This window comes from Macaca mulatta, chromosome 6 (genome assembly GCF_049350105.2).
Source record: "Macaca mulatta isolate MMU2019108-1 chromosome 6, T2T-MMU8v2.0, whole genome shotgun sequence".
In the NCBI taxonomy this organism is placed as follows: domain Eukaryota; kingdom Metazoa; phylum Chordata; class Mammalia; order Primates; family Cercopithecidae; genus Macaca; species Macaca mulatta.
In genome coordinates this window covers 1,685,814-1,693,982 of record NC_133411.1, presented here as the reverse complement: position 1 = coordinate 1,693,982, position 8,169 = coordinate 1,685,814, and the positions used below count along the sequence as shown (strand labels likewise).

The 8,169-nt window shown below is 49.2% G+C and overlaps 1 pseudogene; it reads left to right on the top strand.

Annotated features, from left to right (window-relative positions):
- The first annotated feature begins 1,490 nt into the window (after positions 1–1,490).
- On the top strand, positions 1,491–2,098 carry LOC106998624 (uncharacterized; annotated as a pseudogene).
- Positions 2,099–8,169: the final 6,071 nt, after the last annotated feature.

The window sequence follows — 8,169 nt, the reverse complement described above, 5'->3', positions numbered from 1 at the left end:
AGGGACCCCCTTTCTCCATGGGGAGATAGAGCCCCAGGAGGGGGCAGGAGCTGGAGCATGGGAGTGGCTGGAGCTGCGGAGGGGAGCTCTGGAGGACCCCACCTTCCCAGGGCTTGGACAGAGGGAGCCAGCTGCTGGGGACGTCCCTCTATCTGCTTGGACGGGGGAGCCAGCTGCTGGGGACATCCTTCTGTCTGCTCAGACAGAGAGTGCTGGCTGCTGGGGACATCCCTCTGTCTGCCCGGTGTCCAGCCTGGCCTGAGTCCAGGTCCGAGCAGTCTGTGTGGATGAAGGAGCCGGTCGGGGTGGGGAACAAACAAAAGCCTGAAGTGTAATCAGCTGGCTTCACAGCTACGGTGAGCGCGCGGGCCTCCTGCCTCCTGGTAGTCAGCACCGAGACTGCTGGAGCCAGCCTTGTCCTTAGAGGCAGCACCAGGAGAATGAAGTGCGGGTGAGAGGGGACCTTTGCTGCCCAGAGGCACGCGGTGTATTGGCTGCAGGTTTGTGCTCCCGCAGGAGTCACAGGTGGAAGCCCAACCCCAGTGCTGCGGCGTGTGGAGTAGGGCCCTCCCAGTGGGATCAGTGCCCTCATAGGAGAGAGTTGCCCTCCCCTTGCTCTGTTGCACCAGGAAACGAGGAAGGGCCCTCACCAGGAGGCCAGTCAGCTGGTGCCCGGATCTCTGGCTTCCACTCCAGAGTTGGCGGGAAATCTGTGCCTGCAGCTCAGGTCGCCCGCGTGTTATTTTCTGCTACGGCCACCTGAGCTGATTAAGACCTTCCCTCAAATCTGTGCAAAACCCCAGCGCTTTGAATGTCACCTATGAGGCAAAAGCTGTGATAAACGCAGGGATCTTGAGAGGTGCTTTTCCTGGGTCATCGGGGGGTGGGGGGTCTAAATGCAATCATGCGTGTCCTTGTAAGAGACAGAAGAGAGACACAGAGAAGAGGCACAGAGGAGCCAGCCGTGGAGAGATACAGCAGAAGCTGGAGGCAACGGGAGGATCCTGGCCCGGAGCCTCCAGAGGGAGTGGGGGCCGTGTCCCAGAAGCGTGAGGGTCCTGCGTGTTGTTCTCGGCCCCTAAAGCTGGGGTAACTTGTTCCAGCAATCACGGGAAACTGACACGTCCCAAACACAGCCTGGCGAGAACATAGGGCTGAGACATCGTCTCCGTCACACCCCAACACACAAAGACTGACTGTGACGGGTGCTGCGCGTCTCACCCAGAGCTCCGAAGGCATTTAATTGAGTCCTGTTCTGACCTGAGGCCTGGCGCCTGGAGAGCCTTGTCCAGAACCGTCACGGAGTCCTGGGTCCTCGCTCCCCTCGGGAGCTGTGCGCTGGCCTGCACCTGGACAGAGCGGGAGACACCAGCCTCCACTGCCAGGAAGGCCCAGGGTGCTCAGGGACCAAGAGGCAGGACACGGCCGCTCCCAGGGTCCTCGGGACGTCTGTGCGGCCTTCGCTACTTGAGCCCTGAGGCGCCATCTCCATGTGCCCTTCGGGCTGGTCCAGGAGGAGGCCCTGCGGCGGCCACAGACTTGGGGGACAAAGCCCCAGGAACTCAGAACCTTGTGGGTTTTGGAAGAGGAGCCATGCAGCAAGGTCTTGACGCCTGCAAGGAGCTGAATGGGGAGCTGCGCTAGGAAGGGAGCGCAGCAGACCCAGTACTCAAATGCTGATGCTACAAAACACACCACGGGTTCTCCGAGCCGTAGGGATCGGGGCAGTGCTCTCCACAGACCGGAGCTGCAGGAGCTCGGTGGTGGCCAGCAGGCATGTCCCCGGCAGGTGCCGCGAGGGTGCCATCTCAGCCGAGAACCACCAGGCTCCGTGCCCATCTCACAGGGAGTGAAGGAGGCGGAGGGAGCCCCGGACTCACTGGGTTCTGACCCAGACCCTTCTTTTCTGCAGGGCGGAGTCTTCCTCCAAGAGAAGCCCAGGCCTGCGTTTGGGAGACCCAGGGACACCCAGGGCCGTCGCCTGCCCCTCTCTGGGGCTCCCAGGGGAGACTTCACGCAGTGCCCAGCGTCCTCCCGCTGGGATCTTCTTGCCCCTGAGGGGCGTCCATGTCCCCCAGCACCCCAAGGAAGAGAATGAGCTGTCTTTGGTGAGTGCTGTGCTATTTTCTGTCCTTATTTCACCCAGAACTCAATCCCTGCAAATGAATTTTGTCAAAGGCCCCTTTTCAGTATCAAGGAGCAGGAAGCAATATCCTTTAAAAACCGATTGGCCATACATTTCTGCTCATTAAATAAATATTTTTACTTTGGACCCGATTGATTTTTCAGACGCGCAGAACAATGGGACTGACTCACCTGTGTGCGGCTGGGAGCCTCCTTCCTCCCTGGGGTCCTTTGAAGTCACAGTGAGGCGGCCACACCTGGTGCACAGGTGGAGCCCGGCCGATAGGCACCTGAATTCTCACCAACTTCACAGAGTGTTCAGAAATAGGCTCTCACTCGGCCGACATGTCCCCTTCCTGGATCACTGGGGTGGGGTGCAAGGCATGGCATGCACCAGGGAGAAAAACGCCGAAGGGTGAAAACCAGCGGAGAGAGGGCCGAGAAAGGCTCCCCCACAAGCAGGTTCAAGGCGAGAACCTGCAGTTCCACCACACCCGCCAGCCCCCGCCCAGGCAATCTCCCTGCTCTAGCATCTCAGCCTCAGCCTCTGATCCCTGACCGCCTTGCTCCCTGGTATCCAGAGCGAGGCCGGGACTCAGGGAGGGCCATGCCGATCACTTCTGTAAGGGAGGCTCTGTTCAGTCAGTCCTTCAACAAGCATGAATCCAGAGCCACAGGCACTGCTGGTCCCATCCCAGGTGCTGGTCACGGAGTGGAGAAAGCTTGAGGGCCATGGTGTCTACTGAGGGGGCAGATGACAAACCAGGAGCATGAGTCACAGCACACACTGGTGCAGCTGCAGGGAACTGGGCAGAGCCTGGCCAGGCACATGGGGCAGGCGGCTGCGGCCCTAACGCGGTGCTGGGCGCCACAGACCTTGTCAGAAGGTGTCTGAGCAGAGACATTTATTTGGTTTCATTATCATATAGAACAGAATAGAAAACTCAGACATGAAGCTGCACACCTATGCCCATCTGATCTTTGACAAGACCAACAAAAACAAGCCGCAGGGAAAGGACTCCCTGTCCGAGAGATGGTGCTGGGATAACCAGCTCAGTCACAGGCAGAAGAAGGAAACTGGACTCTTACCCTTCCCCATAGACAAAAATCAACTCTAGATGGATTAAAGACTCAAATGCAAGATGTCAAAATATAAACATCCTGAAAGACAACCTAGGAAATGCTCTTCTTGACGTTGGCGTTGGCAAAGAACTCTGGCTATGTCCCCAAAAGCAACTGCAACAAAAACAAAAAGACAAGTGAGACCTAATTAAATGAAAGAGCTTTTGCACAGCAGAGGAAACTGCCAGCAGAGGAAACAGACCCCTACAGAATGGGAGAAAATATTTGCAAACTATGCATCTGACAAAGGCCTAATATCCAGCATCTATAGGAAACTTAAATCGACAAGCAAAAAACAACCCCATTAAAAAATAAGCAAAGGACGGGAACAGATACTTCTCCAAAGAAGACATACAAGTGACCAACAAGTATAAGAAAAAATTCTCATTATCAGAGAAATGCAAATCAAAACCCCAATGAGATGTCAGCTTAGCAGTCAGAATGGCGATTATTACAAAGTCAAAAAACAACAGATGCTGGTGAAGCCAAAGAAAAAAGGTGATGCTCACACACTGCTGGTGGGAATGTAAATTAGCCCAGGCCTGTGGAGAGCAGTCTGAAGATTCCTCAAAGATCTTAAAACAGAGCTACTGCTCAACCTAGCAATCCCATTACTGGGTATATACCCAAAAGAAAATAAAGGATTCTACCAAAATGACACATATGTTCATCACAGTGTTATTCACAATAGGAAGACATGGAGCCGACCCAGGTGCCCATCAATAGTAGACGACTACATAAAGAAAACGTGGTAGGTATACACCGTGAGTACCGCGCAGTCATGCAAAGGATGAAAACGTGATAGGCATACACCGTGGAGTGCCGCACAGCCACAGTCATGCAAAGGATGAAAACGTGATAGGCATACACCGTGGAGTGCCGTGCAGCCACAGCCATGCCAAGGATGAAAATGTGGTAGGTATACACTGTGGAGTGCCGCGCAGCCATGCAAAGGATGAAAACGTGGTAGGTATACACCGTGGAGTACCACGCAGTCATGCAAAGGATGAAAACGTGATAGGCATACACCGTGGAGTGCCGCGCAGCCACAGCCATGCCAAGGATGAAAACGTGGTAGGTATACACCGTGGAGTGCCAGCGCAGCCATGCAAAGGATGAAAACGTGGTAGGTATACACCGTGGAGTGCCACGCAGTCATGCAAAGGAAGAAAACGTGGTAGGTATACACCGTGGAGTGCCGCACAGCCGTGCCATGAAAAGGATGAGAATGTGGTAGGTATACAGCGTGGAATACTACGCAACCATGAAAAGAATGAGAATGTGGTACGTATACACTGTGGAATACTACGTAGCCATGAAAAGAATGAAAATGTGTCCTTTGCAGCAACATGGATGCAACTGGAGGCCGTTCTCCTAAGCAAATTAATGCAGGAACAGAAAACCAAATACGGTATGTTCTCACTTACAAGTGGGAACTAAACATTGAGGACACGTGTACAAAAATATGGGAACAAAAGACACTGCGGCCTCCTGGAGGGTTGGGGATGGGGATTAAAGAACTTCCTTCAGGTATGATGCTCACCATCTGGGTGATGGGACGCTTCCTCCAAACCTCAGCATCACGCAATATTCTCATGTAACAAATCTGCACGGGTGCCTGCTAAAACTAAAATAAAAGTTGAAATTTTAAAAGTAAAGTAAGATAAATGTCATATCAGTTATTTGATCAGTCAAACGTTTCATTTAACACCTTAAATAAAAACAGTCGTAGGTATTGGAAGGATGAAGAATTGAAATGGAAGTCCACAGAGGCAAAACGGGCAAACAGTTAAAATATGTAAGCAGGTATTGTTTGTTTCACGTAGGTCTCAATGTTGTTGTTTACACATTTGTCAGTTGATTGGTTGTATTGGTGAATATTCATTGGACTCAAGTAAACGGTTCATTTTCTAATTCCTGGAGTGAGGCCGCTATAAACGGTCATGTGTAGATTTTCCCGTGAAATAGACTTTCATCTCTCCAGAGTGCATGTCCAGGCAGGGGGTTGCTCACTCCCGAGGGAAGTGTAGACATAATGTTAAAATACACTGCCACCTTGTTGTCTGGAGCAGCTGCCGCACATCCTCGCCAGCGCTGGGTGTGGCCACGCGTTGCCTTTTCCTTGTGCTGTTCTCAGAGGTGTGTCGTGGTTCCACGCGCCAGTAGTGTATGTTTTTATTCCCTCGTGGCTGACGATGTCGAGCAGCTCATGTTCTTATCTGCCATGCAAATGTCTTTGGTGAATGAGTTGTTCCCTCTTTTGCCCATTATTCATCTACTTGCGTTGTGTTAAATGTGTTTGTGTTCCGTTGTCTTGGCAGGGCTGTCAGTGAGACTGACTTAAACTTCAATTCCAACGTGTTCTCTGTTATTAGATAAAAATGCTGGGGACACGTGTGTGCTGATCTTGTATCCAGCGACAAGGCCGAACTCATGGACTAGTTATCGGTGAGGTTTGTGTGTCTTTTCCAGTAAATTCCTCAGAATGTTCTACATAAACAATTATGCTCTCTGTAAATAGAGATGGTTTTCTTTCTTCCTTTGTTGTCTGAATGCTTTTTTTTTTTTTTTTTTTTTGAGATGGAGTCTCGCTCTGTCGCCCAGGCTGGAGTGCAGTGGCCGGATCTCAGCTCACTGCCAGCTCCGCCTCCCGGGTTTACACCATTCTCCTGCCTCAGCCTCCTGAGTAGCTGGGACTACAGGCGCCCGCCACCTCGCCCGGCTAGTTTTTTGTATTTTTTAGTAGAGACGGGGTTTCACCGTGTTAGCCAGGACGGTCTCGATCTCCTGACCTTGTGATACGCCCGTCTCGGCCTCCCAAAGTGCTGGGATTACAGGCTTGAGCCACTGCGCCCGGCCGTCTGAATGCCTTTTATTTCCTTCTCTTGCTTTATTGCACTAGCTGGTACTTTCAGGATGATGTTGGCAGGGATGGGAGTGGGGACCGCCTCTTCTCATTCCAGATTTTAGGGAGGAAGTATCCAGTTTTTCACCACTATGCGTGATATCATCTGCGGGTTTTTAATGGATACGCTCCATCTGGTTAAGGAAGTTCCTCACTGCTCCTAGTTTGCTGAGACTTTTTCCGTGAATGATTCTTGAATTTTGTCACTGTTTTTGCATCATTGAAGATGATCATGTGTGTTTTCTTCTTTGGTCTGTCAATACAGTGGAGAGTACCGACTGAATTTCAAATGTTTAGCCTTGCATGCTACTGTCACAATTTGTGCTGGTTCTTCTATATTGCTGACTTTTGCATCTATGTTCATGAGAGATATTCGTACATAGTTTTGTTTCTCGTACTGTCATTTGTCTGGCTTTGGCACTGGAGTAATCCTGTTTTCATAACATGAGTAGGGAAGTGTTTCTCTTCTATTTTCTGGAGGAGATTGTGCAGAATTGGTAATATTTCTTCATTACATGTTCATAAAATCTGTTAATGAAACCGTCAGTGTCTGGAATTTTCATTTTCAGAAAGTTTTTCTGCTATGAATTTCATTACTTTAATACAAAAGGGCTGTTCAGGCCATCTATTTCTTGTTGAGCAAGTTTTGGTAGTTTGTGGCTTTTAAAGAATTGGTTTATTTCTTCAAAGTTGTCAGATGTATGTGCACAGAGTAATTCATAATGTTCGTGTTTTGCCCTCTTAATGTCTGTGGGTCAATAGTGATATATCCTCTTTCATTACTGATACTGGTAATTTCTCTCTCTTTCTTCCTCGCTAATCAATCTGGTTAAAGCTTTATCAATTTTACTGATCTTTCCAAAGAACCAGCCTCTAGTTTATTGATTTTTCTTTGTTGTCTTTCTGTTTTCTATTTCATTGATTTCTCTTATCTTTACTCTTTCCTTCCTTCTGTCTGCTTTCAGTTTAATTTGCTCCTGTTTTTATAATTTCTTTTTTTTTTTTTTTTTTTTTTTTTTTTGAGACGGAGTCTCGCTCTGCCGCCCAGGCTGGAGTGCAGTGGCCGGATCTCAGCTCACTGCAAGCTCCGCCTCCCGGGTTCACGCCATTCTCCTGCCTCAGCCTCCCGAGTAGTTGGGACTACAGGCGCCCGCCACCGCGCCCGGCTAGTTTTTTGTATTTTTTAGTAGAGACGGGGTTTCACCGGGTTAGCCAGGATGGTCTCGATCTCCTGACCTCGTGATCCGCCCGTCTCGGCCTCCCAAAGTGCTGGGATTACAGGCTTGAGCCACCGCGCCCGGCCTTATAATTTCTTAAAGTGGAAGCTTAGATTGTTGATTTATAATTTTCTTCTGTTTTTAGTATTAGCATTTCTTCATTCTTTTCTAACTAAATGCTTCTAATATAAGCATTTAGTTCTGTAAATTTCTCTCTAAGCCCTGTTTCATTTTGCTATATTGTATTTTTCATTTTCATTCAGTTCAAGTGATTTCCAGTTTTCTGAGCCATCCTCCTCGACATTTGCATTGTCTAGCGAGTGTGTTGTTTAATTTCCACCTATTTGGAGGTTTTCTAGGCATTTTCATGTTATTGATTTCCAGTTTCACTCCATTGTAGGTTTTTTGTTATTGTAAATTTGTTCACATGCATTTTATGACCAAAAAGAGAGTGTATGTAGATGTTGTTTGGCAGAACATTTTATAAATGTTAGTTGGGTCCAGTTGGTTCCTGGAGCTGGTCAGTTCTTCCATATCCTTGCTAATTTACTGTCCACTTTTCTATCAGTTACTGAGAGAGGAGTTGTTATGAACTGAATTGTGTCTCACAAAATTCACACGTTGAAGTCCTAACCCCCAATGTAACTGTGTTTAGAGACGGGGCCTGTAAGGAGGTGATTATGGTTGCAAGAAGTCATATGAGGGGGCCTGACTCAATAGGACTTGTGTCCTTATAAGAAGATGGAAAGAAGCCAGGAATCGTTCACTCTCCACACCAGCACAAAAAAATACCATGTGAGA